General features: G+C 36.1%; 1 pseudogene; it reads right to left on the reverse strand.

The window, feature by feature from the left end:
* Nucleotides 1-5,787: 5,787 nt before the first annotated feature.
* LOC149161484 (cinnamoyl-CoA reductase 1 pseudogene) lies at nucleotides 5,788-6,546 on the reverse strand (annotated as a pseudogene).
* Nucleotides 6,547-21,324: the final 14,778 nt, after the last annotated feature.

The raw sequence follows: 21,324 nt of genomic DNA on the forward strand, positions 1-21,324 counted from the left end.
ACGCCCCTATAAAGTCTACAAAACTCCATCGCATAATTTTCTTAAGTGTCATATGTGCGCCCTTAACGTCGCATCCAGCTCGCCCTTACGTCGCACTGCTGTCCGCCCTTTGTCGCACGCTGTCCGGTTGCTGTCACATTGTCCGCCCGTCGTGTGAAGGGGCACCCGCCCGGGTCGCCCTTCCTCCGCACTCGCCATCCGCTGCTCGAACCGTGCCGCCCATGTTGTATCGCGCCTTCGTCGAACCATACCCGCGTTCACCACATAACCGGCCATCGCATATGTCTGTCGCTCGGTCATGCGCCCATCGGGTGCGGGTCGCCCGTCCATCGTGCACGGGTCGCTCTTTCGCCTAACGCATCGGTTCGTCGGTTTGTCGCGCCCGAACCTCAACCGTCATGCCTGTTCGCCGGGTCGGGTGGCCGCACCCGCATATCAACTCGCCGCAGCTTGTCCGCAGCTCGTCGGGTGTCTGCGCCCGAACCTCAACTCGTCAGCTCGTCCGCCGGGTTGGGTGACCGCACCCGCGTATCAACTCGCCGCAGCTCGTCCGTAGCTCGTTGGGTGTCTGTGCCCGAACCTCAACTCGTCAGCTCGTCCGCCGAGTCGGGTGACCGCACCTCGGCTCGCCGTGTCCATCCGCCGGTTCGGCGGCTCGCCGGGTGACCGCACCTGCGCCTCGGCTCGTCGTGCCCGTCGCACATCAACTCGTCGGGCCACCCGCCCACCGTGCAAGGGCGCCCGCCTGGGTCGTGCCCACGGTCCAACCGCCGGGTAAAGGGATGTTCGCCCACCTCGTGTCTGCCCAGGACTCGAGGGCCTTACATCCTCCTCCACCCGAAATCGTTGTCGTCCTCGACAACACACCATCTCAGTAGCTCTCCACCAAGACTGCATCGACCATGATGTAGACTCCTCCATATAAGGCAACATCACTGCAACATATATAAAGCCTTGTCTTCATCAAGTCATCCCATGTGCAAACTGCCCATGTATAGGTGCTACACATCTCAGTCATGTGTCAACACTCATCTCTACGATCCCATGCTCAGGTCCATGGGAACCCCATCTTTCTGCAGCATGTCATGATCACCATACCTGCTCAGACATGTTAAGGGCTCACTGCCTTGAGCAGCCAACAATGAGCCCCATCTTCTATGTCATCTAAGAAGATGTGGAGGGAGAAGAGCCTGGAGGCTCTCTCTCACTAATCAGCTCAATCCATCTATCAGGATCCTCAACCTCCATCCTTTGTAGATATGCCTCCCGATCTTCCTTCTGGATGTTCGGCCTCACATATACCTCATCAACATCATCATCATCGTCCTCCACCAGCTCTAGCCTTCTTGACAAGTCCAAGATGCTATCTGAAAGTGATCGGATGACCAATGACTGCTCCACAAGCTTTGTCTCAACGGTAGACAACCGCTTGTTCATCTTCTCCTTATCTTCCATCTGCATTCCTCCTAACTTATGATCAGGTTTTGTTACACCAATGGTTGGAACACCAATGGGCACATCTTCCCTTCCATCATAAATGAAGAGTTTCCTCAAATGTGGTACGACCATAGCCTCATATTGTTTCATGAACTCCATCCCCAATACGACCTCATAGTCATCAATCCTTACTATAGTGAAGTCTACTTTCCCGGTCCATTCGCCAAGAGTAGTGTCCACCTTTTCAGCTATACCAAGAACGTTCATAGGAGGAGAATTCACTGTCTTCATTTGTGCCTTCACCGGTACAAATTTCAGCTCAATTCTTCTCGCAGTATCTTCACCCATGAAGTTGTGTGAAGCACCACTATCCACCATAGTGAGTACATCAGCACCTCCGACCTTCATCTGAACATACTCCAACCTGTTCCTTTCTGGATCCCTCCTCTCACAATCCACATCAATCACTGCTTTGGAAGTAGCACTCGGGCCTTCCTCACTTGCATCTTCATCGTGAAGATCATCGGTAGAAGAGATTTCTATTACTAAGTGTTCTTGTGCTCGTGAGGTCCCTTCCCCACTTTCTTCTTTTTGTTTTTCATTCTTACCCTTCCTCTTCAAGGCTAAGAGATATCTTACCTCATGAGCTAGGCAATCCCACTTCCGTTGATTCCATTTTTGTCTTACTTCAAGCTCCTTGAGTTTTGCTTCAACCAAGTCTGCTTCTTCGGTGAGTTGAAGGGCTCCTCCTCTATTATGATCAGAAATTCCTTCTTTCACCATGGTACGAAGAGCATCCCTTATTTCAAACAACCTTTTTCCATGATCTGCAAATCCTTGTTTTATTTCCTTTGACTCTTCAAGTAAGTCTCCTTCAAATTCTTCAAAGGTAGCATAACCTAATTTCCGTAAGATGGACATCTTTACCAAGTCACCTACAAATAGAACAACCTGCTTACCAGCTCTAGATCGAGCAGATTCACCTTCAATTTCAACCAAGACAACCTTGTCTAAGTCTTCACGAGCAACCCTGCTCTGATACCACCTTTACTTCGGTAAAGGTGTGTAGCAGCTTCAATACCGGATCTGCTGCTCTGATACCACCTGTCACGCCCCCAAGCCTACGGTAGTCTTCCAACCGTGTCTGGCGAGGTGCGGCACCACCGTGTACTTTCTTTTTAATAATACTTGCACACATGGACTACGCCTTTCCACATTAACATACTTAATTCATCTTTCTCAATTAAGTAAAATGCATTAATCTTCATACATGTTCATAACCAATATGCAATTAAACCGAGAACATAACAATTGCACACAATTATAGAGGGAGGGGCAACTCCCGAACGAGTCCGCCCAATAATAATATATTATGAAAGATTTCAATAATACATCATACAAGTGTGCCTGGCAAAGTCCAAGGCCAACACTTAGAAAATATTACAATCACGGCAAGACAGCCTTTACATATGCATGCCAACCTCACTTGGTAGGAGCGTGCTCACCCGAGCCACCAGAACTCCTCCAATTCAGTTCTGCACCAAAACTGCCTTTAGAATGACCTTCGTACAACCTCTGCCAATTCCCGGTAAAATCTGCGCCCTTGTGCCTTAGCGCATGAGCTATGCGCAGCTCAGAACTGCGCACTTCCTTTTACCCTTCGCTCTAAGTTGTAGAAGATGATCGAACTTGCTTGATGTCCAAATGGAGTCTCTGCGCCATCCATATATAGGCTTACTAACCATTTGGTGAAGGGGTGTCAGCTCTTGGGCCGACCCCATAACTCATGCTTAGGAGCCCCTACTTTACATTTTAGTAGGTCGGCCTTTGCCCAAGTGCAAGGCCTCCCTACGCCCCTATAAAGTCTGCAAAAATCCATCGCATAATTTTCTTAAGTGTCATATGTGCGCCCTTAACGTCGCATCCAGCTCGCCCTTACGTCGCACTGCTGTCCGCCCTTTGTCGCACGCTGTCCGGTTGCTGTCGCATTGTCCGCCCGTCGTGTGAAGGGGCGCCCGCCCAGGTCGCCCTTCCTCCGCACTCGCCGTCCGCTGCTCGAACCGTGCCGCCTATGTTGTATCGCGCCTTCGTCGAACCATACCAGCGTTCACCACATAACCGGCCATCGCATATGTCTGTCACTCGGTCGTTCGCCCATCGGGCGCGGGTCGCCCACGGGTCGCCCGCCCATCGTGCGCGGGTCGCCCACGGGTCGCCCTTCCGCCTAACGCATCGGCTCGTCGGTTCGTCGCGCCCGAACCTCAACCGCCATGCCTGTTCGCCGGGTCGGGTGGCCGCACCCGCATATCAACTCGCCGCAGCTCGTCCGCAGCTCGTCGGGTGTCTGCGCCCGAACCTCAACTCGTCAGCTCGTCCGCCGGGTCGGGTGACCGCACCCGCGTATCAACTCGCCGCAGCTCGTCCGCAGCTCGTCGGGTGTCTGCGCCCGAACCTCAACTCGTCAGCTCGTCCGCCGGGTCAGGTGACCGCACCTCGGCTCGCCGTGTCCATCCGCCGGTTAGGCGGCTCGCCGGGTGACCGCACCTGCGCCTCGGCTCGTCGTGCCCGTCACACATCAACTCATCGGGCCGCCCGCCCACCGTGCAAGGGCGCCCGCTTGGGTCGTGCCCACGGTCCAACCGCCGGGTAAAGGGATGTTCGCCCACCTCGTGTCTGCCCAGGACTCGAGGGCCTTACATCAACCCTCGTTCCAAGACTTGGTGGGCTGGAAACCCAACACGCCTTCCACCCACACTCGATCGAACCTCAAATCTGCGCAAATCTCTGTGTATCCTGCCCGACGGGCGGGCACATTAGCGTTGCGCCTTGTTGCGGCTATACCCTTCTCTCTGCACCTTTTCCTTGTTCGGACGAAGCCAAGTTCGATGCCTCAAATGCATCCTTCGTCGCATAGTTTATACGCCAATGAGTGTGGAGGTCACGCCCTCGGCCGCCCCTCCATTCGCTCCACCAACCCCGCATCCAAGCAATCGTACCATGTCTTTTGGAGGTCGGCCCGCCCATGGTGCGGGACCGCCCCTCAACCCATCCTCCATTTGCCATCGCTACCTCGGTCGGCTTGCAAGGCAAGCTCCTCCACTCGCCCTTATAAACTCGAAATGCCCAACTCATCCATACACTAATGTATCATGCCCTTGGTTGCTCCTTGTGGTTATTTCATGACTTAGTCATTTCGCGGTGCGGGTGGAGCACGCGCCCGGTTGTCTATCAACTGCAAGGCATTACATACACTGTCTTGACAATGTCACAATCTTTCCGCAGGGAGAATCTAAGATATATATATATATATATATATATATAATTTTGCTATTAAAATATTTCTTTCTAACATGTATATTGACTAAAATAATTTAATATCATTTTTATTTTTTTATTAGAGGGTGTTTTCTAATACGGAAAAATAATATAATTTTTTTAGAATGATAATGACATTGAAAGGATATATATGTGTGAGAGATGAATATGTTAAATGGGGATATGTAGAATGGTTGTTATATGCTATATAGATTTAAATTTTTGTTTTAATTTTACTTTATAATATTATTGTATTGATTTTCATCCTAGCTTTTGGATAAAGAAGGAATGATTTCTTAAAAAAATTGTAATCAACATAAACTTAATAAATTAGATATTTAATTTTTAAATGATTTGTTTTTATATTTAAAAACCATGACTTATATGATTTCGAGACTATTTTTTTTAATTAAAAAAATATTTAAGTAATTTCCTTTGTGAAACAATACGAAAAAGTTATAAATGAAGAAATTTAATCTCTCCAAGTATTTGATATTTCAAGATTTAACATTTTTAAATTTAATTAATTTAAATATTTAAAATTCTATTAAATAGATTTGTATATATTTATTATTTTTCTTGTGTAAATAATATTATGTGATAATATTTATCACTTATCAAATGCCATTATTTCAAATATAGTAAATTAAATTAGAGAAAAAAAACTCATTTTAAATTAATTATTAAAATTTAAAATTCAAATTATTAAAATTTACAAATGCATAAATAAAATTATATATATATACATATATATATATTATATATTTTTATTTTTTTATTTAATTAAAATTATATTTTTTTCTAAATATAGATGATGATGGTGGTGATTAAAGTTCAGTGAGACCAAACATTAGTCTACAGAACCTAAAGAAACAAATTATTTAGTTTGGTTTAAAATTTTATTCTTATGCTCAAAAAACTTGGAGAGAAGCCTTCCTAACTCACTGTGCTTTTGAAAACACAAAAACTTTGTAATAATAGATAAAAGATAAATAAAAACACTGATGTTAATTATTAATACCTTAATACCTTGGTCTATATACAGTAGTCCATATCGCTCCAGCAGTCATCATTGACTATAGCAAGTGGTTCTCTATGAGGATCCATGTAAACTGCACCGATACAAGACGTAAAGACAACGCGCTTGACCCTGTTTCTGGGCAAGCCTCCATCCCATTCCTCGTCCCTTCCATTGCCGGCTCTATCACTTTCTCTTGCTTTCATTAATTATAAAACAATGATTAGCAAGATCTAATGGTGTCAGAATCGTTTCAGCTAAAACCAACTGCATGGAATTGGAATTATGACGAGAATTGAAAGAAGTGACGAAGTAATTACAGGGTCGTTGTCGAGAACGGCGGCCATGTGAAACACACATGGCAACCTCGACTAACTGTAAGCAAGCTCTGGTAATCACGAATATCAGCTTTGACAAGCTCAAGCCTCTCCTTTGCTCCTTCCAACTCTCTCAAATGCTCATAATTCCACCCATCATCTACACTCAAGTCAGATCTCTTCAGAAATTCCACGTCTAGATATCATGTGAGAGTATATAGCAATATACATATTCCATGCAAAAACAAATAATATAATTAATTTAGGTGTGATGTGGTAAGAGGCCTGGCAATTAGCGGATATACCAGCTGGCTTGGTGCGAACTGCTCCTCTGACAATATAGCCTTTGGTGCGGAGAAACTTGATAAGCCATAAAGCAATGAAACCCCCTGCCCCCGTCACGCAAACTATTTCATCTATTTTCTCGTTCTCATTGGGCTTCATTTCATCTGATATCATGGTTGTCCTGGTTGGGTTTTTAGCCACACCCTGTGATCTTACATTCTACACATTTATGTATAGAGCATGGTTGTCCTGGTTGGGTTTTAGGCCACACCCTGTGATCTTACATTCTACACATTTATGTATAGAGCATGAAAATTGATGTCTAACGTTTAAAGGTTGACACTCACATGACATGTCTACATCCGTGGGCCATTGGTATTCTACATAAAACACTAATTTACTTTCATGTTTATGTACTTGAAACATTACATTTTTGTTTGATTTTGACAGTTTTACGTACTTTCTTTAGTGTAGGCACATTGGTGATAGATCTCAACTTTTATAAAATGGGTCTATTTGCTAGCTTGATTAGAAAAAAAATATATTTTGTGATTGGAAATGAAAATCTCAAATGTATGATTACTAAGGCTATGATGTTAATACATTCACACTTAAAACACCACTCGGTTTGTGTGGGTTTGTGTCTTTTAGGTGTTAGCGTCCTCATAAGATTATCAATTTCTTCAAAATCCATGTCTACATATTATTGAGTCGAGAGGCTCATTCTACTCATCAAAGTGAAATTTTGCTCATGTGAGCCAAAATAAAATAAAAAATCTAAAAATCTAAAAAAAAAAAAATTATACAAAACATTTAAATAATATTGGCTCATAAAAAAAAATCATGTGAAGAAATAAAATCCATCTCTGCTCATGTTAGATCCATATTTAAAACGGATTTACAATGATTAGTGCTTTAAATACTAAAATCATGCCAAATTCTTAATAAAAGTTGCTTCAATCTCATATTATTATTTATAAAATCCTATTTAAATCCAATTCATCAAATTGTAAGCTAGAAAATAGTCACAAAAATGGTAAACTAAATGATGGTCCTCCTTAAAAAATATATCTCTGGTCACAAGTTCGAGTACAGCTACCTATTAATTAATTTCATTTCACTCGAAAGCTTCCCGATTTTGATATAAATTTTAGTAATCTTGAAAACTCTTTTAAATTTTTTGAGTATATGATTGTAGATGAAAGAGGCATTACTATTTAGCGACTAATTGTTACACCTTTTGTGCGTTGAGAAACAATATACTAAGGAATTTAGACTTCTGTGATCCATAACATTGTTTAGTAATCTTCGGCAAAATCACATAATCAATCTTTTGTCGACGCGTTTCGAACCAACCAGTGTGGTTCATCGTCAGGACAAGTTGAAGAACTGATCTGGCTTAGCTTGATTAAATAGAGTGTGCAGAGACTCCAACGGCTATATTGCAACGGCTAATTTTGACCTGATGATCAAAGTCAAACTAATAATTCTATTATTAATATAATAATACTAGTTAATTGGATAATATAATAAATTTAAAATATAAGGGTCATTATATCTATATAATTAATAAAAACTTATATTTTTTATTATTCTTAAATTATTTAATTACAAATAAATAGTGTTAATATTACTATTAATCTAAGAATTTAGTTACAATGGTAATGTTTATATTATAATGGTCATTGTGGTAAATTAATAATGGTAAACAAATTATAAAGGTCTTATATTTATTATTATAAATAAATAGTATTAAATTATTATTGTTCTTAGACCAAAGAAATATAAAATAAATTTTAGTTACAATAGGTAAAAGTTTAAACCCAATAAATCATTTTAATTTAATATTAAATGTAAAGGCCCATTCGAAAATAAATTAGTAAGTACTATACAATAATCTATATATATATATATATATATATATATATATATATATATTTTTTTTTTTTTTTGTTTTTTTCCTTCTTACTAATTTATAGTTCTAATATTATTAAAAACAACAAATAAATGGTATTTTAGTTAAATCATTAATATTCCTAGAATATAGTTACCTAGGGTAAATGCCATAATTATGTTTATTAATCATAGTATACCCATTAACTCAATGTCATATATTACTAATAATTTCTTGTCATTAATTTAATAATTTGTATTCATTAATTAATCAATAATTAATTATTAAAACTAACTAGGTTATTAGTTAATAATCTTATTACTTATAAAGATTAAAAAGGGGGGCCTTTTGCGATATACGAAAATCAGATAAAGGTAAAAATCACTGAAAAAATCTATTCTAATTCTAAAATATCCCCTGGAATAGGTTAATACAATAATTAGCCCGAAATTACTTAATAACATATTAATACCCCAAGCACCTCATAATAACCTGACAAACAGGCCAAAATCAGAACTTGAGGAGAGGGAAGACAGAAACCCTAAGACTTAACACAGGGGGAAGGAGGAGGCTAGGAAGACAAGGCTGGGACCCAGCAACTGCTGATCTTCCAGCCATCATCCCTATTAAGATTGTTCGGCCTTTTCTCAATCTCTAGGGCCTCTCTAAATTTGCGATGGTGAAACTGCGCAACTTTGGCAATGACTTGAGCATCTTCTATACAGACATGATGCATAGTCTTTCTTGCATGCTCAGCGAGGGCTGAGGACTTGGTCCTACCATGCCTTAGGTCAGCAGAATGCTCGCTAATCCGCTGATTGATAGAGCGACCAGTCTCACCAATATAAGGGGTTCCACAGGAACAGGGAATGACATAGACGCCCTTCATGTCCTTAGGGTCGATAGGGTCTTTCACAGACCTGAGGGAGCTACGGATAGTGCGGAGAGGTCTAAAAGTAGCGGGCACATCATACCTCCTCAGAACCCTCGCAATCCTATCTGTGGTCCCTTGGATGTACGGAAGGTTCACACCCAAGATATGGTCTTTGGGAACCTTTCGGATTGAAGGCTCCTTCTTGGCCCTGCGGAAGGCTTTTTGACCTAGGAGCCTATTATAACCATTCTTCTCAAAGACATCAAGGAGATGAGCCTTCTCCGCTGCCAGGCTTTCCTCATCCGAAATTCTCACAGCACGTGTGGCAAGCGTGCTAAGGACCCCTAACTTCTGAGCGGGGAAATGATGCGAAGACGCATGTAAGTACTGTTCGGTGTGCGTCTTCTATTTAGTGACGGACATTTCCTTTATTTAATTTAATCAAAGCTTAAAAACGTTTTTAAAATTTTTACCATTACTATTTAGCGACTGATTGTTACACCTTTTGTTAGTTGAAAACACATCTATTAACATTATTTAATGGCTGACCGTTACATTTAATTTCAAAATAATATACATGGTGTTTTTATTTTTTATTTTTTATATATAATTGCAATGCCAGTAGATGTTGTAAAAGGAATGCTATAAAGTATAAATTTTATGTGACATATACAAGATGAATGAATATAAAAATCAGTAAACAAAATGTCATTTAGAGTAAATGGATGAAGAGGAATCACTTACATTATGCCAAATTTACATGTCATTTAGAATTAAAGGATAAAGAGGAATCACTTACATTATGCAAAATTTACAGATTCTATAACCCTTTCCAGATAGATTGAATCTCAATCTTCAAAGATGTTCTTTCAAGTTCCAATAGAAAATATTTGATAAAAAAATATGCCCTTTTTCGATATTGAAGTGTCTCATTTGACCAAATGCTTACAATCTTTTACCACATCCTCTTAAGCTGATTGGATTAGCCTTTGCTTGTCCTTGTTGAACTTCTTTAGCGCATTTGTCCTACTTTTTCTGAAAATGACAAATTCAAAATTTACCATTGGATTAACTAGTTTAAAGGATAGCTAGATATATCAATAAAGCTAATCGCTATATAACATTACATTGTTTGATAGGAGAGAAGTAGATCTTTTGTAGAGAATTGATTAAATAATTGTTTTAGCTGACATAGCAACTTTAATTCAATATTCAGAGGTACCATGGTGAACTCTTATGGTAGTAGTCACGAGCTTTCCTTTATTCACCATGATATTTTGGCTATGTATTTTCCCAGGTACGAGCCTATAAATAAACAGAAAAGGATTTTTATGCCTCAGGCTCTACTCCCAAAATGTGGAAAAACATTGTGAATTGTACATTTGATGTTGAAATTGTTTCCTTCCATACCGATTTGGTGCATATTTCTTTCTCCTCTCATAATCGTTTCTAACCATTTTTCAATATTGAGTTGTCTCATTCATCACAAGTTTGCAGTCTTTTACATTCTACTTGCACATAATTTGTTGATTTCCACATTATTGTATGTCAATGTACGATAGAGGAGAATGATTTGTGTGATACATAAATTTCATAATTATCTAACAAAATGTTTGATATATGAAAAAAATTAAAACAAAAAAAAAAACTCTACATGTGTATTTTTGTAACTTCTCTACTTGAAGCAAACAATTTTCAATTTTTGCTTCACATTGTCAATCCACATTCTCTGGAAAATTTATGAGCTTGCACCATGCTACATAAGGATCCATCTTAGCTAAGACAAGAGAGTCAACCCCACTAATCTACTTTGTAATTTTATTATATGTAGGCTCTAATGCTTGGGAATGCCCACACCAAGGTGGGTATATCTGCCAAGAACAAAAATTTGTCAAACAAGGAAATATAGATTGAGTGGTGCTTCTCGTGAACCTCTGCCTCATAAGAAGAATGTCCTCAATCTTGGCATGCATTAAACTACATGGGGGAAATCATCCCACCCCAATAATTAATGTATTCGTTGTTATGGGGTGGAAGAATGACTTCCCTAGCCTGTTATGGGGTGGAAAATCATCTCCCTAGCCTGTTTGTCTCACCAAACACCCCATCACGATTCTTTTATTATTATTATTTATTTGGATTTTTTTTTTTTTTTTGATTTTTTGGTTTATTGATTTATGTACAATTTTTAAGATCATGTTGGATGTATAAGTTATAGCTTAAAATGTTTTGATGTTTAATTTTAAAAGGGAGTATTAATGATAGTACTTTTATTTGATTCTATTGTTGTTTTTAATATTTTGATTTAAAAGGTATTATTTAAATTTTTTATTTAAAAGGTGTTATTTATTATTTTTTATTTAAAAGGTGTTAGTTGTGAATTCCATTATTTCAAAAAAAAATTATCCATAGAAAATTATGGAGCTACTATTGCACCAATCACATTTAAAGTTGGGAGTCAATTTTAAGGTCAATTTCAATGCTTTAGTTATAACAGTAGTGAATGCTTTAGTTTTAATAGTAGTGATTGTCTTTCAAAAAAGTCGTAGTTTTTAACTTTAAATATTTGTATTAATATTAGTGACATGATTATATTAAATTAGTGACATGTTTTGATTTGGCAATTCATTTTAATTTTTTTTTCAACAACATTATCACATTATTAGTGCCATTACCAATTAAATTTAACTTACCACACTAATTAAATTTAATTAACTTATCTAATTAAAGATTAATAAAAAAACATAGAAACAAATCTAAGTAAAATAAAAAACCTATTTGAATTCTAATCTAATAAATAATCTTACAATTCAATTATAAACAAATATCAAATCTCTCTCTCTCTCTCTCTCTTATATAAAATTAAAATTAACCTAAATATATCCCATAAATAAACTTATATCACAACTTTATTGCAAAACATCATACGCGTTGCTCACATAGTGCAACACTAAATATATACCCATGAAAAGAAACATATACTTGGTGATCAAAATAACAAGTACACCAATAAAATCAAGAATTTAAGTATTGAGGGGTTTTCGCAATGCACTAATTAGATATCATTTTTGGGGATTCAACTGCGTCAAGTAAGTCATTCATCTATGGCCATTTCCATGAGAGGTAGTTGTAACTAACTAATTTCTCATGATTTTTGAATAGTCCACTTAGCACTCATTGCATCGGGTGATGCTTAGAGGGGTGAAGAATTGGGATTAAAGCTAGTGAAATGAATCACATAGCGTCAATCATCACTTTCGGGGCTTGCACCCAGTAACGAGGACTTCCATGGAGGGCTAAGTGGGCTTGATTGTGGGGAAAACTCCATAGTTAAGTGCGCTTGAGCCAGAGGCGATCTTGGATGGGTGACCTCCCGGGAAATCCTGGTTACTAGGTGCAAGCCCTGGAAGTGATGAATAATGCTATGTGATTCATTTCTCTAGTTTCAATCCCACTTCTTCATCCCTGCGAGCATCACCCGATGCAATGAGTTCTAAGTGGACTATTCAAAAAACATGAGGAATTAGTCAACTACGACTACCTCGCATGGAAATGGTCATAGATGAATGACTTACTTAACACACTTCTTCACCCCTGTGAGCATCACTCGATGCAATGAGTGCTAAGTGGACTATTAAAAAATCATGAGAAATTAGTCAATTACGACTACCTCTCATGGAAATGGTCATAGATGAATGACTTAATTAACACAGTTGAATCCCAAAAAATGATATCTAAAATCCAAAATTTGTTGTAATACTTGATAAAGGAAAACACTGAGTGCTAAGTGGACTATTCAAAAAACATGAAAAATGAGTGCTAAGTGGACTATTAAAATATCATGAGAAATTAGTCAGTTATGACTACCTCTCATGGAAATGGTCATAGATGAATGACTTACTTAATGAAGTTGAATCCCAAAAAATGATATCGACACTCTCAAAATCTTTCCGCTAAGAAAATGGTAAGAATTTTTTTTATATAATTATTTTACTATTAAAATATTTCTAACACATATATTGATTAAAATAATTTAATATCATTTTTTTTATAACACATATATTGATTAAAATAATTTAATATCATTTTTTTTATTTTTAAAAGTTATTGATTAAAATAATTTAATATCATTTTTTTTATTTTTAAAAGTTCTAACATCTATATGGATTAAAATAATTTAATATCATTTTTTATTTTTAAAAGTAAAATGATTTCATTAGAGTGAGTTTTCTAATATGGAAAAAGATGATATAGTTTTTTTTTATAATGATATTGAAATTAAAGGGATATATGTGTGAGATCAACATGTCAAATGGGGATGGGCATATCTATGATGGTTGGGCTTAAGGGTTATTATATTTTATTTAGTTTTATTTTTTCCTCATAATATTATTGTATTGATCGTCACTTTGGTTTTCGGATTAAAAAATAGTATGATTTCCTGGAAGAAAAATAAATCGTAATCAGCATACAGTTATATATTTAATTTTGAAATTATTTTCTTAATTCAAAAAATTAATTAAAAAAGTGAGACACATTTTCTTTTAATTAAGGAAAATAGTTAAGCGAACTCGCTTTTGAAATGGTAAAAGGAATAAATTTAATCCTTCATAGTATTTGATATTTCAAGATTTAACATTCTTAAATCTACCAAGTTTAAATATTCTAAATGTTGTTAAATAGATATGTATATATTTATTAATCTTTTCTCAAAATAATATTATGTGATAGTATATATCAGTTATGAAGGGTTGGTATTTTGAGCGTATTAAAATTAAAAATAAAATTAAAAAGAGAAATAAAATAACTCATTTTAAACTAATTATTGAAATCTAAAATTCAAAGTAATAAAATTATACATATTTTATATTTTTCTTCGATTTTATTTTTTTATTTAATTAAAATTGTATTTCATTTAAATATAATAAAATAGGATAACAATCATTAAATAAATAAATATGAAATATGAAATCCCCCATTTCAAAACAGTACAATATATGTTATTTTGGGCTCTTGAAACATTTTAGAAATATATAAATATATAACCATGCTTGAAAATAGGTGGAGGGCATGCATGCTCAACAGTGATAAAAACCAAATGTGGTTTACAGAAACTAGAAACAACTACATGAGACTTTGTTGTAGTGGTTTTGAAAATGCCAAACAGGGGCAGGGGGTGGTTGTCTTCATTTGATCTCAACTATTGATCTTTTATATTAGAAATTTTTGTCAAACAATTTAACACGGAACTCCCCTTGCCTCTTCCACCGCCCGCGCCTCAAATTAAACTTTGATGAGATTGTGTTATCTCCCTATAATACTAGTGTAGCCCCCATATTGTTATTATTGTTCCCTTACATTATTTTTATGTAGGCCTAATTATATTTTGACCCCTTAAACTTTTATATATACCAAGGAGGTCATGTCATTTGAATCATCATATAATTGTTCATTTATGTGATGTAAAAGGATTTTGCCCCCTCAAAGAGGCTTATTTTCAAACCACTTATCTATATTTTCTTCTATTTTTGTGATTTGGTTGCATAAAATTTAGTATCAGATATTTGGATACTAGGGTTTTGTTGTTTCAAATAGGTCATCTTGGTATTTTTTCTATAATTTTTTTTTTTTCATGTGAGGCTTCAAAAGATGAACATTTTACCATGTGGAGTCAAAATATTGATTAACATTGTGTAAAAATGTCAAAAACTTGATTTTCTCATGTGTGACATATTCATTATTAGACAGGTTAAAATTTTCATCAACAGCAGCTTCACCGGCAATAGAAGAAGCATAGTCTTCAATTGTAACAATATCTTGAGAATATTTGTCCATGTTGTTGAAGAAGGCTTCACCGGTTTCATGATTGCTATGATAGATCGAGCTCTTTATACCCAAATGGTGTTCTTATATATCATATTCATCACCATATAATCCTTTCAATGAAGTCCAGTTTTGATATGATGATTCAATATTTATGATCTGAGAAAGAATATCACAAGACATAAATAGACAAAATATTCCATAAGCCATGTCAAATATGTTAAGACAATTCAACTTGTTATTCTCTCACATTGTTTCTATCTCAATTCCCATCACTATTTGGTATAAGCCTTTGATCCTAAGATGAATAAAAACCATCGTCTTTCATTCATAATAATTATATGAAGTGATAATTATGGAAGCCAAGACTTCCATTCTTTTACAAATTCAATTCTCTAGTAGTTTCTGACACTTTCAATTTGCAGAAAACTTTGACACTTATAATCTCCTAGCAATTTCTAATGCTTCGATTTTCAAACCTGGAAAAAAAAATTCACGTACCTTCTCCAAGCCACTTGTCGCTCCGATATCATTTCAAGTTACTAGAGCCTGCAAAAGTAAGGACCTATCTGGAAAATAATTTCATAAAATTACAAGAATTGAGAAACATTGGAAGATAGAATGGATTCTATATATTCACTAGTGATGAAAAAGTCAATATATAAAGCAACTAAGTTAAGCTTAACTGCATGCAAGCACTAAAGCTAACTAAAACTAAATGTGATTTATGTTGTGTTAATGTTGGACACCATATCTGCTAAGGGTTAAGGTGTCAAAGTTGGATAGTCAAAGGGAGTCCAAGAGACGTTGGAAGATGAATCCAACAGTCACAAGAATGTATTATAAATGTACATTAATGTTAATAGACAAGACAATTCACATTTATCTTTCACATTCTCTCTATTCCATGTGTGTTCTTTAACATGGTATCAGAGCCATAATGGTTCAAAATACCTATGTTATTCTAAAGTTGTCAGATTTGGTGTAAATCCTTTTATTTATGATTGTTTCTTTTCCATATGCCTGACCCTGAAATGCGTAGGTCCCATTTTAGAAATCCTTTTTCCACTAACCTTTCCCTCTGCCATTACCTCCCTTGGTAATACCATTTGCACGGTGACAAATTAAATTCTCCTTATGATTCCTCACTGTAACGCCTTGGTCATTTTATTACCACCGCTCCACTACAACTTCTCTGCAATTCATTGTTTTATTCGTACTCTTCCTATAAATGTGAACATTTATGTCACTGTCCCTTCTATGTGGTAGTGTATTACTATTTGTTGCCTATCAAAGTCTGTGTATCTGTTTGCACCCAAGTGGTTGTTTGACAATAATAACAACATGGGGGCCACATGGGAACAACAATACCATAAGGGGGTTGCACTAATAACAATAAGGGGCTACACTAGTAGTATAGGGACCTAACATGCCCTCTCCTTCAAAAAGTGGTGTCCTCAAGGCTTGAGTAGTTCTGGATGCTCCTGTATAAAATTCTCGTCCTCCCATGTGGAATATTTAGTGGGTAAGTTCTTACACTTGATGAGATACTCTGAAATTAATCGATTTCGTAGTTGGCAAGCTCTTATTTCCGTGACTACTTCAAGTTCAAATATTATTTTTCCTTCCTTGTCAAGTTCCAACAATATTGTTTGAACTGGGACCTGGTCACCTATAACCTTCTTTAAGCATGAAACATGGAAAACTAGGGGTAGTCGGGAAGATGTAGGAAGCTCAAATGTGTATGCCATAGTACCAATCTTTTGCAGCACCTTGTAAGGACCATAGTACTTTGGTGATAATTTATTATCCTTCTTAGCTTGCTTGAGGGAAATTTTTTGTATGGTTGTATTCATAAAAGTACCCAATCGCCTACGTTAAAACTTCTTTCATTCTGATGTTGATATTCTTGTTATTTCATTCGATTCTGCACCAAAGTGGGGTTATCCTTTAAAAGTTGGAGAAATTGTTGTTGATGCTTGATGTGATCTTTCACTGCTTGAACCTTTTTCTTCTTGATATGTCCTTCTATCTTGAGAGTTTGAGGAGTAGTAATTCTTTCCAATGTATTACAATATATGGTCCGATTCACTTCTTGATGCTCGATGTGATCTTTCAGTTCTTGAACCATTTTCTTCTTGATATGTCCTTCTACCTTGAGAGTTTGAGGAGTGGTAATTCTTGCCAATGCTTTACAAGATATGGTCGGATTCATTTGTTCTTTCTCTAGGGTTTGTTCCTGGTGTATATCATCTTCTTTTGACGTTTCTTGATCCTTTTCTTCCTCCTCTTCACAATCTATGTAAAATAATTTCTTCTCAGCACACTTATGACCTTTAGTGTATTTTCTATCACAATTGTAACAAAACCCTTTTGCTCCTTTTTCTTCCAATTGTTGTGGTCTTAGCCTGGTAGGTGGTGAAAGGCTAGGAGCAACAACACTTCTATCTTTATAGTTATGAGTGGTAGGCTTGCTTGTTGCAATAATTTTGCTTTCAATTTTTCTTGCCAACCTGTAAGCCTTCTCCAATGAATCAAGTTCCCAAAGGTGAACCTCATGTTGAATGTTATCCTTTAAAGTCCCTATGAAGACATCAATCCTTTGCTTCTCTAGAATATCATTTAACCTTATATTCAATTCTTGGAAGTCCTCAATGTGCTCTACCATTGAACCCTTTTGTTTGAGATTTATCAGTTGGCTAAAGAAGGTGTTGCTCTATGTATCCTCATAATGTGTTATCATTTCCTCCATGAAATTTAACTAGGTGACAAGTGGTTTACGAGAAAAAAGCCCTTTATACCATAGAAATTGATTCGGTTCTAAATATAAAGATGCAATACATACCTTTTGTAATAGTTTCACATCATGTAGATCAAAATATTTCTCCATCTGTAGTATCCATGTTATGGGATCCTTGCCATCAAACTTCCTCATATTGATCTTTGGAATAGGGTGGGTTTTCAATCCAGTGTTAGATTCTATGAACTCATGATTAAAATTTATTTTTTTCTCATCATGAGTTTCCTCTACTACCTTTTCGTCGTTAGGAGGCCTTTCTTGTAGCAGCTTTGTCCCACCTTCCTTCAAACCTTCCATGTATTTCTTCAAATCCTCCATGCCTTTCTTCAAATCTGCTTCCCTACCATCAATATTAGCTTCATGGCACATATAAAACTATTTATCTTAGCTTTGATCGCATTCGTCAAATCCTCCATATAAGCATAATGAATATAATAAATTATAAAATTTACATTTTATTACATTATGAATACTGACAATATTTACATTTTTTAACACTCCCTCTTAACAAGGGAGGTATTCACAATGACACAACAAGATACTCTCCATTAGGGGAATTTTGAAGTCTAAAATGGGCCTCCTAAGAAAACCAAAATAAACTTTGTAAGAGAAAATAGGATTAAAGATGATGATGTCAACCATGGGGGATGTTTCATCATTTTTGGAGTAAAAAAGTAAAAATAATAAAAAATAATAAAATAATAAAACTAATTTTTCAACTCGTATTTTAAACTTTTCTCCCTAAGGTTTTAATCAAATTTAGACTAGTTGTACTTGTTGGATGCAAAATTTAATTTCTCATCCAAGCAGTACCTATGTTGCATACTTTCGATACACCTTGCTACATAGAAAAATGAGAAATACATGAAAAAATGTGATTGCAATCACGTTTTTCATGCATTTCTCATTTCTCATGTAGCAGGGTCCATCGAAAGTATGCAACATGGGCACTCCTTGGATTAGGAATCAAATTTTTCATCCAATGAGTGTTTCCGCTCAATATTTGAGTAAACCCATAAGGAGATAAGTTGAAAATATGAGTTGAAAATTAGTTTTTTTCTTTCTTCCCTCTAAAATATGATGATGTAATCTAATGTCATTTTATTATTTCCACTATTATTTTATAATTTCCTTAGAAGGCCCATTTTAGACTCAAAATTCCCCTAATGAAGTTCAAATATTTATATAAGAAAGGATCCAAATCGATAAGCATCAATATAAGAACCATTTTCAAAATAGCAAGGCCTTGAATAACAATATTTATTTCTCTAGTAGATCATACAACAATATTGGGAGGCATAAATTTGGACACCAATGCCTCCCTAGGCACATACGCCATCCAAATGTTCACTAGGCATGTCCTCACAAGACTATTTCCATACCAAGAAATATTGGTCCTCGTGACTATTATTATATTGGATTAATGTACAAAGTATAGATCCTCAAATAATAATTGTCCAAGATTGTCATCCAATCCACCATTCTCCTCATTTGTTCCTTTACTAAGGCTTCTAGTTGTTAGTCTCGGTCTAGTACATGACCCATGGAGAATACAGTGTCCACCCTCACTCCCTCTCAACCAGGGAGGAGACATCCACACACCTAAGATTGTCCCATTCCTTTTCATAGAAAGGAACATCATCAATACATCAACTACCTTATTCATAATGCAGACATATTGGCTACTTCATGATATCATCATGTCACAAATCATAGAGTACTTCGACCTTCCTAGTTTTATGACAAACTTGATATTGAATCCAACATGTAATCAAATACTTTGTTGAACTCCTTATGGAGCCAAACTTCTTTATAAGCCTTCACATTTTCTTCCTTCACAATAAAACAAAGTTAAGATTCATGTTCTTCCCCATATCAGATTTCAATCATCGATAATATCTCTATCATCATCTGTATTATCAACCGAATTATCATATTCCTGAATTGAACCAATCATAGCTCCCTCTTTCTTTCTGAGGTATGTGAACTTCTTGTTTTGTGCCACCGTCTAGTTGGATTCTTCTTCCCCCTTGTTAATATTCATAGTTTTCATTCTTCCAATTGTTAATCAAGCTTACATAGTTTTTTTCTTGACTTGCAACTTTTATTAGAAGACTATGAAAGGACAAAAGGAAAAGTACAAAGATGATAGAAATAGTAGTAATCAAGGAGACATAGGGTGCTTATATTTTGAAGAAGGTTAGAATTGTCTTAATCTTGGCTCCAACTTTGTTTTAAACAACATCATGTCACTATGTTCATTCTCAAGAGCTAGGATTTTCTTTTTACAACATAAATGATTAGTTAGGGTTTTTCTTCCTATGGTTTTATAACTCAAAGATTATATAGGTTTTACAAACCCTATAGTCTTCAAACCATTCATGATATTCCATTTTAGGAAATAAAATTCTAAAAGCATGTTATATAGTTAGTTACAAAAACCTAGACACACTTTCTATACATGATATTTTATTCCTTAATCATAAAACCTAGTCTACCTATTCAAGGTGATAGTACGAATGCTAACATGTCAATGATCTCTAAAAGTGCCTTTTTACGGTGCATTGTTGTCTAAAAAGAGACTATTATCTTAGAATTGCATGCACTTTAATTTACATTGATTGCAAATGAAAAAAAAATCAGATGTACCTTTTTCAATCTTACCTTATCCTTGAAGAGATCTGATCCTTTGATTTTTCTTTAGTTTCCATGTACCATTTACTCCAAAAAAGGTGCCTAAATCCTTCAATCATTATACTACGATATGAACCATATGGTTTCTTTGGGTTTCTTGATTTTTTTTGTTTCTTTCAAACTTGATATACAGTTCGACTTCATTGATGTGATTAGTCCTTCTTACATGTACAAGAAGGAAGTTATGGTCACTTCATAAATTCTCAGTTATATACTCATAGTTCTTTCACTATTGGCCTTCAAGACGTCACATGTCTATCTTTAATGGGCATTAAACATTTATATATGTTTTTTTTTCATATTTTCTTAGAAGTATTAAGTGAACTTGTTTATAAGTGTTTCTTATTCATATAGAGTAGCATGATTGTCATAGTCCTTTACGTAAGCATCATAATCCATTGTGTGATCCAAGGTTACATTCTTCCATATAAGTAAGTGGTGTAAATATTTGTAAGATATTTGATATTGAGGGACAAATTGACAACAACACTCCCCTAGAATTTAAATTATTTTCATACTTCATACTTTATCTTAACCTCTTCCTTGATTCTTTATCAAATAGTACTCAGATAATTGTTATGGAGGTAGGCTGTTATTTTCTTGCATAACAACCAGTAACATAAGTTCCATAATTTTATCCCTAAATGCCATGTTTACTGAAATAGAATGATTTTTTCCATAGAGTTGGTGGTATGCCTTCATTACACAAAGATGATAGTATTTCTATAGCTTGTATTACATAAAGATGATGTTCTTTCTGAAGCTCGTATCCACAAAAGTGTAGTATTATAGAAGGATTAGATCACAAAGATGTAATATAATAGAAGAAAATTACATAGGAGACTCACACGTCATGGAGAGAGAAGG

Source organism: Pinus tabuliformis, chromosome 5_2, assembly GCF_031772625.1.
Source record: "Pinus tabuliformis cultivar Carrire ecotype Pingquan chromosome 5_2, CPIR1, whole genome shotgun sequence".
NCBI classification, from domain to species: domain Eukaryota; kingdom Viridiplantae; phylum Streptophyta; class Pinopsida; order Pinales; family Pinaceae; genus Pinus; species Pinus tabuliformis.